This window comes from Scyliorhinus torazame, chromosome 23 (genome assembly GCF_047496885.1).
Source record: "Scyliorhinus torazame isolate Kashiwa2021f chromosome 23, sScyTor2.1, whole genome shotgun sequence".
Classification (NCBI taxonomy): Eukaryota; Metazoa; Chordata; class Chondrichthyes; order Carcharhiniformes; family Scyliorhinidae; genus Scyliorhinus; species Scyliorhinus torazame.
In genome coordinates, this window is record NC_092729.1 from 62,879,307 (window position 1) to 62,888,249 (window position 8,943).

Here is an 8,943-nt window from a genome sequence, read left to right on the forward strand (position 1 = left end):
CGCCGGGCTACCAGGGACGCAAAGGCCAGAATGCCGGCCTCTTTCGCCTCCTGCACACCCGGCTCGTCCGCCACTCCAAATAGTGCTAGCCCCCAACTTGGCTTGACCTGGACTTTCACCACCTTAGATATAGTTCTCGCAACCCCCCTCCAGAACCCATCCAGTGCCGGGCATGACCCGAACATATGGGCGTGGTTTAGAAACTCCAAGTTAAAGGAGAAGGTCGAAGTGCAGGTCAATGGAGAGGACTTTAATTTAATTAAAGGGGCCGAGGCCTGCAGAAATGATAATAAAGTTTCCAGAACACCTTGTACAACAGGAGAAGGTGGCAGGAATCCAACTTCAGCTAAAGCAAAAGAGGGGACAAATATGATAACGGAGTGGGGCGGTGGTGGCGGTCTATTCTGGAATGAGGGGGTTGCACCTAAATGCGTGCGTTATACGAAACAAGGTGAATAAGGTGGTCGCGCAAATTGAAATTTGGCCGGTACGATGTTGGGGGCATCGTGGCTGCAAGGGGATCAGGGCTGGGACTTAAGTAGCCAATGATCTCTGTCCTCCAGAAAGGACACGCAGCTGGGACGAGGGAGCGTGGTTGCATTGTTAGTAAGGAAATGAATTCAATTTATAGTCAGAAGCGATATTGGGTCGGAAGGCATAGAATCTGCGTGGGTAGAGTTGAGGAGCAGAAAGGGGAAAAAGCCTGATGGGAGTTAAGTACAGACCCCCAGGCAGTAGTCGGTATGTGCGACAGAGATAAAGAAAGGAATAAAAGAAAGGCATCATGAAATACACGAAGATGATGTTCCACTGTGAGTCAATGGGAATCAGGGGGAAAACTCTCCGCTGGTTGGAGTCATAACTGGCAGAAGGTACGATGGTTGGGCATCGCTGCAGGAGTTCCTCAGGATATTGCTGGGGGCCCAACCATCTACAGCTGTATTGTGCGGGTGGGTTTAAACTAATCTGGCAGGGGTGGGAATCAGGACAGTACGCGAGCAAGTGTAGAGACTGGGGATGAGCATGGTACCAGGGTCAGCCAGGATAACAGGAAGGGGAGGCTGAGGGAGGTCGAACTCAGTGGGCCTGGAGGTCTGGAGTGTATCTGAGTAAGACAGATAGCATACAAGCAAGCCTCCGAGTCAGGATATTGGTGCCCCTCTAGTTCAGGTGTAACCTGCCCTTCTTGTAAGGCCTCGCCTTCCGTGGAAGACATCCCAGTGATCAAACAAATTGAAGCCCTCCCTTCTGCACTAGTCCTTTAGCCACGTGTTCATCTGCACTATATCCCTGTTGCTAGCCTTGCGAGTACATGGCGCCTGGAGTATTCCTGAGATTACTACCCTAGAGGATTTGCTTTTTAATATTGTACCGAGCTGCGTAAATTGCAGTCACAGGACCTCGCTACTCCTTCTCCTATGTCATTGGTGCCAATGTGGGCAATGACCTCTGTCTGATAGCCTCCCGTTTGAAGATGCTCTGTAGCCGCTCAGAGACATCCAGGACTTTGGCATCAGGGAGGCAAACTACCAACCTGGAGTCCTTTCGCGGCCACAGAAGCGCCTTTCAGACGGGCAGCAAAGTGGCTGCAGTCTTGAAGGGCCGAAGGGCCTGCTCTTGTGCTGTAATTTGCTTTGCTCTTCTTTTCCTTCATTGTGACGTGATGCATTTTAACAAAAGTGCGAGGGAGGGACGACACGGAAATAATGTCTCCGGTCTGAAGAGTGCAGGGATACAGTGTCCGGACCTACATGTGGATAGGCATCTGAAGATGGCCTTACACAACGCGACAGGGTCTAAGATACAGATGTGCTTCACAAAAAAGGACGTTCGTCCAAATTCAGGGGTTTTGATGAACATTTTTACAGGCACTGTGTCTGTATATGTAGTCTAAGCACAGCTTCATTTCGGAGGGAGAGGCTGTCAGCAAGAGGAACACATCATGTGGAACACTAGCGAGGTACACTGCTGTCCCCTTTAGATTTTTAAACTAAACAGCTGTGTGGATCTGGCTTTGCTCAAGGCGACATTCATGGAAATAAGGCAGCAATAAGGAAAACACAGTTTCCAATGATATCACCAGGAAGCAGACACGCCCGCTCGTGGGATTATAAAAGCAGCAACACTCCGCGATTAGATAGAGAGCAGATCTACACCAGCATTCTGACCGTAACTCTGACAGACCCCAGTGAAGATGCAGAAAGCGCTGTTCCTGGTGCTTGTACTTCTAGTGCTGACTCAGAGCAATCCTACTGGAGCGAGGCCAGATATTATGGAAGGAAGTAAGAATCTCTTAACGTTCTCCAACACTAAAGCCGCTGGGGTTCATGCAGATTAATTTTAAATCGATTGTATTTGCTTTGAATGCAATGGTTTGATAGGTTAAGAGATGTGGATTGTGAGATTCTAAAACAAACTGAAGAATTCAGGATAAACAATCTCCATTGGCAAATCTCTGATATTTTAGTCACTATCGGAGTGCTTCGCGGGGCTTGTTGGTTATGTGAGCTGGTCCACACGGATCAATAATGAAACCACAAGTTACTGAGCGGGGCACGTTGCTGGGTCTAAGTGGGATCATTGATCCGGAAACTCTGTCATTGTCCTTATTCATAGAATCATAGAATCATAGAAGTTTACAGCATGGAAACAGGCCATTCGGCCCAACCAGTTCATGCCGCCCAGTTTTTACCATTCAGCTAGTCCCAGTTGCCCGCACTTGGCCCATAACCCTCTATACCCATCTTACCCATGTAACCATCTAAATGCTTTTTGAAAGACACAATTGTACCCGCCTCTACTACTACCTCTGGCAGCCCATTCCAGACACTTACTACCCTCTGAGTGAAGAAATTGCCCCTCTGGGGCTCTGGTCACTGACACTGCTACAGATTGTGAGAGTGTGGACTGTGTGTGAGGACAGGATCAGCATCTCCATCAGCCATTTCTCCCCATTTAATTTTCACTGTACTTCGGTACAGGAGGTAGAGGGTGGGAGTTCGTACAGACCAGGATGTGGAGGGACGGAGTGAATTTGTACAGAACAGGATGTGGAGGGACGGAGTGAATTTGTACAGACCAGAAGGTGGAGGGAGTGAGTTTTTACAGACCAGGAGGTAGAGGGAGTGAGTTTGTATAGACCAGGAGGTGGGGGCAGGGAGTGAGTTTGTACAGACCAGAAGGTGGAGGGAGGGAGTGAGTTTGTACAGACCAGGAGGTGGAGGGAGGGAGTTTGTACAGGCCAAGAGGTGGAGGGAGTGAGTTTGTACAGACCAGTAGGTGGAGGGAGTGAGTTTGTACAGACCAGGAGGTGGAGGGAGGGAGTTTGTACAGACCAGGAGGTGGAGGGAGTGAGTTTGTACAGACCAGGAGGAGGAGGGAGGGAGTGGGTTTGTACAGACCAGGAGGTGGAGGGAGAGAGTGAGTTTGTACAGACCAGGAGGTGGAGGGATTGAATTTGTACAGACCAGGAGGTGGAGGGAGTGAGTTTGTCAATACCAGGAGGTGGAGGGAGTGAGGGAGTTTGTACAGACCAGGAGATGGAGGGAGTGAGTTTGTACAGACCAGGAGGTGGAGGGAGTTTGTACAGACCAGAAGTTGGAGGGGGTGTATTTGTACAGTCCAGGAGGTGGAGGGAGGGAGTTTGTACAGACCAGGAGGTGGAGGGAGGGAGTTTCTACAGACCAGGAGGTGGAGGGAGGGAGGGAGTTTGTACAGACCAGGAGGTGGAGGGAGTTTGTACAGACCAGGAGGTGGAGGGAGGGAGGGAGTTTGTACAGACCAGGAGGTGGAGGGAGACGGTGAGTTTGTACAGACTAGGAGGTAGAGGGAGTCTGTACAGACCAGGAGGTGGAGGGAGGGAGGGAGTTTGTACAGACCAGGAGTGGAGGGAGTCTGTACAGACCAGGAGGTGGAGGGAGGGAGGGAGTTTATATAGACCAGGAGGTGGAGGGAGTGAGTTTGTACGGACCAGGAGTTGGAGGGAGACGGTGAGTTTGTACAGACCAGGAGGTAGAGGGAGTCTGTACAGACCAGTAGGTGGAGGGAGGGAGGGAGTTTGTACAGACCAGGAGGTGGAGGGCGTGAGTTTGTACAGACCAGGAGGTGGAGTGAGTGAGTTTGTACAGACCAGGAGGTGGAGGGCGTGAGTTTGTACAGACCAGGAGGTGGAGTGAGTGAGCTTGTACAGACCAGAAGGTGGAGTGAGTGAGTTTGTACAGACCAGGAGATGGAGAGACGGAGTGGGCTTTTTCAAGTTCTCGAGTGGGAGGCTGTAAACTGTGGAATATTATTATATACAACAAACCTAATGTTGCTGCTTTGTGCCGAGTGTGTCCCTGTCAGGCTGAGAGATTCTGCTTTCTGTTTTCTCATTGTTCTCCATCAGGCTGAAGAACCCGTAATTAATTCCTTCATCATGTTTTGTTTTACTTTTAGGGGGTTTTCGTTCAAAACATCCGCCGAGTGACGTGACCAGACTCAGTGATGAGCCAATCACTGAGAAGATGATACCTGACGTTCCCCTTTCCCGGAAAAAAAAAAAATTCTATCGAACGATGAATGGTCAAAACGGTATTGAAGGTAAAGATGAATGATCCAGTGAGGGGCGACCATCAACCCGGGATCTCCATGTTCTCTCTGAATGGAAGCTTCTTTCCTGGACAACAGGCTAATTTATTACTTCACTCCTCTAACACCTGATCTTGTATTCCTGCTGTCTGGATAATGGCCTGTAATCAGAAATAAAACTTACTGCATTGGTCACTGCTTCATGTCTTGTTAACCCTCAGGATCAGGCTGTCTGTAGCGAAGGTGTCCGGTTTGAATTGAGGCTGGGAACAGATGTGTACATTCCAGATAAAGGGGAGGGGAGGTCGGTGCAAATGGTCTGAGATAAGATAGGGGGCCACAATATCAGCTCTCTGACCACTTACATGTGAGGATGTCTCAAGTACTGGGCTATGGAGAACGAGCTGGGGGTCTGGAAGTGATAGAAGGTAACCATGGAAATGGTTCTGGAGCTCGGCAATTGATTCAGAAAATAGGGAAGGGATTTAGTGGGTGGGTAAGAGGATGGTGAAGTGATTCAGAGGATGGTGCAGGAGATCAGAGTGTGGAGGAAATGTTCAGTGGGTGCTGAGGTTTGCTTTCATTTTTCACGGCACCCCGGATGTTTTCAGGTGACCACAAAAGTTTTCCGGGAACCGTTAACGGTTTCTAGGCGCCGTAAAGTGTTTCAGAACACCGTTGCGGGTTTCTCGGCATCATGGAGGGGGTCTGGGCACCATGAAGGGTCTCTGGGCGCCATGGAGGGGATCAGGGCACCATGAAGGGTCTCTAGGCACCATGGACGGGGTCAGGGCACCGTGAAGGGTCTCTGGGCGCCATGGAGGGGGTCAGGGCACCGTGAAGGGTCTCTGGGCGCCATGGAGTGGTTCAGGGCACCCTGAAGGGTCTCTAGGCGCTATGGAGGGGGTCTGGGCACCGTGAAGGGTCTCTAGGCGCTATGGAGGGGGTCTGGGCACCATGAAGGGTCTCTAGGCGCTATGGAGGGGGTCTGGGCACCATGAAGGGTCTCTAGGTGCCATGGAGGTGTTCAGGGCATCGTCACGGGTCTCTGGGCGCTTTGGAGGGGTGTAGAGCACCGTTAAGGGTTTCCAGGCGCCAAGGATGGGTGATGGGCACCATTATGGGCCTCTTGGCGCCATGGAGGAGGGCTGGGCGCTGGGAAGGATTCCAGGCGCTATGGGGGGTGGCAGGGCACCGTGAAGTGTCTCTAGGCGCCATGGGGGGGTTCAGGAAACCGTGAAGGTTCTCTCGGCGCCATGGGGGGGCTCAGGGCACTGTGAAGAACCTCTCGGCGCCATGGAGGGCTTCAGGACACCGTGAAGGGTCTCTAGTCGCCATGGGGGAGGGGGGGGGGGGCAGGGGGTTCCGAACACCATGCGTGGTTGTAGGTTACCGCAAAGGTAGAGGACTGGGAAAGGTTTTAGCGGACGAAACGATATTCGCTCTGGAGGGGAAGAGGTTTTATGCGTCACAGGTGGATTGATCTTGCTACAAGATATTTTGAACGGTCGGAGGGAGAAGAATAGTGAGGGGAATTTCCAGTGAGTGCAGATGGAGCTGGGAAACGTTTCAGCGGAGAGAAAAGTTTTGGTGACAGGGGTCAAGGTAACTTTCAATGGGTGGGGAGGGAATGAGGAGCTAAGGACGATTTTCAGTGCGTTTAGAAAGGATTCGGAGAGATGGGAATGACTGTCACTGGGTGCGGAAGGCAAAGAGAGGGTGGGGACGAGATTCGGTTACTGCCAAAAGGAATCAGGAATAGATGTAGAGGGGAGGCGGTGGCGTAGTGGTATTTTCATTGGACTAGTTAAGGAAAGACTCAGAGACCCTAAGTAATGCTCTGGGGACGCAGGTTCAAGTCCCACCATGGCAGATGGTGACATTTGAATTCACTGAAATCTGATGGCGACCATGAAACAATTGTCTGTTGTCGTAAAAACCCATCTGGTTCACAAATGTCCTTCCGGGAGGAAATCTGCCGCCTTTACCTGGTCCGGCCTACATGTGACATCAGACCCACATCTATGTTGTTGACTATTAACTGCTGCAACATTGAGGATTGGCCGAAAATTATGGCACAGACTGCGGTGCCCACATCCCATGAACGAAGTTTTAAAAAGATCTTTGAATGAGTGTCCTACATGAAGCGGAGACTAACATTAAAAATATATCCGTTTTAGAAATAGTTTATTGAACCAGTGTCCTGAATTTAACAGAGACTATTTAAGCCATGTACAATATTAAACACAAACTACTACAACAATGTGAGGTCATTTAAACAATGCCACACATTAAATAGACGAATTAAACAGTTTCCTACATTAAACTGCGTCTATTTAAATACAGTCCGACATTCAAAAGAGATGATTGAAAAAGTGTTCTCCACTCAACAGAGAGAGCTAAAATAGTGCCCTGCACAACATTAAAGGCAGAACATTTAAATAGTGACCTCCAGTCAGCACAGATTATTTAAAAGAATTACTTTAAAGAGACGATTTTAATAGTGCTTTCCCCGCAAAAATGGCCATTTAAACAGTTTCAAGAACAAAGAAATGTACAGCACAGGAACAGGCCCTTCGGCCCTCCATGCTGACCTTGCTGCCCGACTAAACTACAATCTTCTACACTTCCTGGGTCCGTATCCCCCTATTCCCATCCTATTCATGTATTTGTCAAGATGCCCCTCAAATGTCACTATCGTCCCTGCTTCCACCACCTCCTCCGGCAGCGAGTTCCAGGCACCCACTACCCTCTGCGTAAAAAACCTGTCTCGTACATCTATTCTAAACCTTGCCCCTCTCACCTTAAACCTATGCCCCCTAGTAATTGACCCCTCTACCCTGGGGAAAAGCCTCTGACTATCCACTCTGTCTATGCCCCTCATAATTTCGTAGACCTCTATTAGGTCTCCCCTCAACCTCCTTCGTTCCAGTGAGAACAAACCGAGTTTATTCAACCGCTCCTCATAGCTAATGCCCTCCACACCACAACAAGTGTGGCCTAACTAAGGTTCTATACAGCTGCAACATGTCTTGCCAATTCTTATACTCAATGCCCCGGCCAATGAAGGCAAGCATGTCGTAAGCCTTCTTGACTACCTTCTCCACCTGTGTTGCCCCTTTCAATGACCTGTGGACCTGTACTCCTAGATCTCTTTGACTTTCAATACTCTTGAGGGTTCTACCATTCACTGTATATTCCCTACCTGCATTAGACCTTCCAAAATGCATTACCTCACATTTGTCCGGATTAAACTCCATCTAACATCTCTCCGCCCAAGTCTCCAAACAATCTAAATCCTGCTGTATCCTCTGACAGTCCTCATCGCTATCCGCAATTCCACCAACCTTTGTGTCGTCTGCAAACTTACTAATCAGACCAGTTACATTTTCCTCCAAATCATTTATATATACTACAAAGAGCAAAGTTCCCAGCACTGATCCCTGTGGAACACCACTGGTCACAGCCCTCCAATTAGAAAAGCATCCTTCCATTGCTACTCTCTGCCTTCTATGACCTAGCCAGTTCTGTATCCACCTTGCCAGCCCCCCCATGATCCCGTGTGACTTCACCTTTTGTACTAGTCTACCATGAGAGACCTTGTCAAAGGCCTTACTGAAGTCCATATAGACAACATCCACTGCCCTACCTGCATCCATCATCTTAGTGACCTCCTCGAAAAACTCTATTAAGTTAGTGAGACACGACCTCCCCTTCACAATACCATGCTGCCTCTCACTAATACATCCATTTGTGTCCAAATGGGAGTAGATCCTGTCTCGAAGAATTCTCTCCAGTAATTTCCCTACCACTGAAGTAAGGCTCACCGGCCTGTAGTTCCCTGGATTATCTTTGCTACCCTTCTTAAACAGAGGAACAACATTGGCTATTCTCCAGTCCTCCGGGACATCTCCTGAAGACAGTGAGGATCCAAAGATTTCTGTCAAGGCCTCAGCAATTTCCTCTCCAGTCTCCTTCAGTATTCTGGGGTAGATCCCATCAGGCCCTGTGGACTTATCTACCTTAATATTTTTTAAGACACCCAACACCTCGTCTTTTTGGATCTCAATGTGACCCAGGCTATCTACACACCCTTCTCCAGACTCAACATCTACCAATTTCTTCTCTTTGGTGAATACTGATGCAAAGTATTCATTTAGTACCTCGCCCATTTCCTCTGGCTCCACACATAGATTCCCTTGCCTATCCTTCAGTGGGCCAACCCTTTCCCTGGCTACCCTCTTGCTTTTTATGTACGTGTAAATAGCCTTGGGATTTTCCTGAACACTATTTGCCAATGACTTTTCGTGACCCCCTTCGAGCCCTCCTGACTCCTTGCTTAAGTTCCTTCCTACTTTCCTTATATTCCACGCA

General features: G+C 49.3%; 1 long non-coding RNA gene across 1 annotated transcript; it reads left to right on the plus strand.

Annotated features, from left to right (window-relative positions):
* The first annotated feature begins 1,725 nt into the window (after positions 1-1,725).
* LOC140399769 (uncharacterized) lies at positions 1,726-4,762 on the plus strand. The gene is made up of 2 exons (XR_011937863.1): positions 1,726-2,282; positions 4,438-4,762. It is a non-coding gene; the product is annotated as an uncharacterized lncRNA (long non-coding RNA).
* Positions 4,763-8,943: the final 4,181 nt, after the last annotated feature.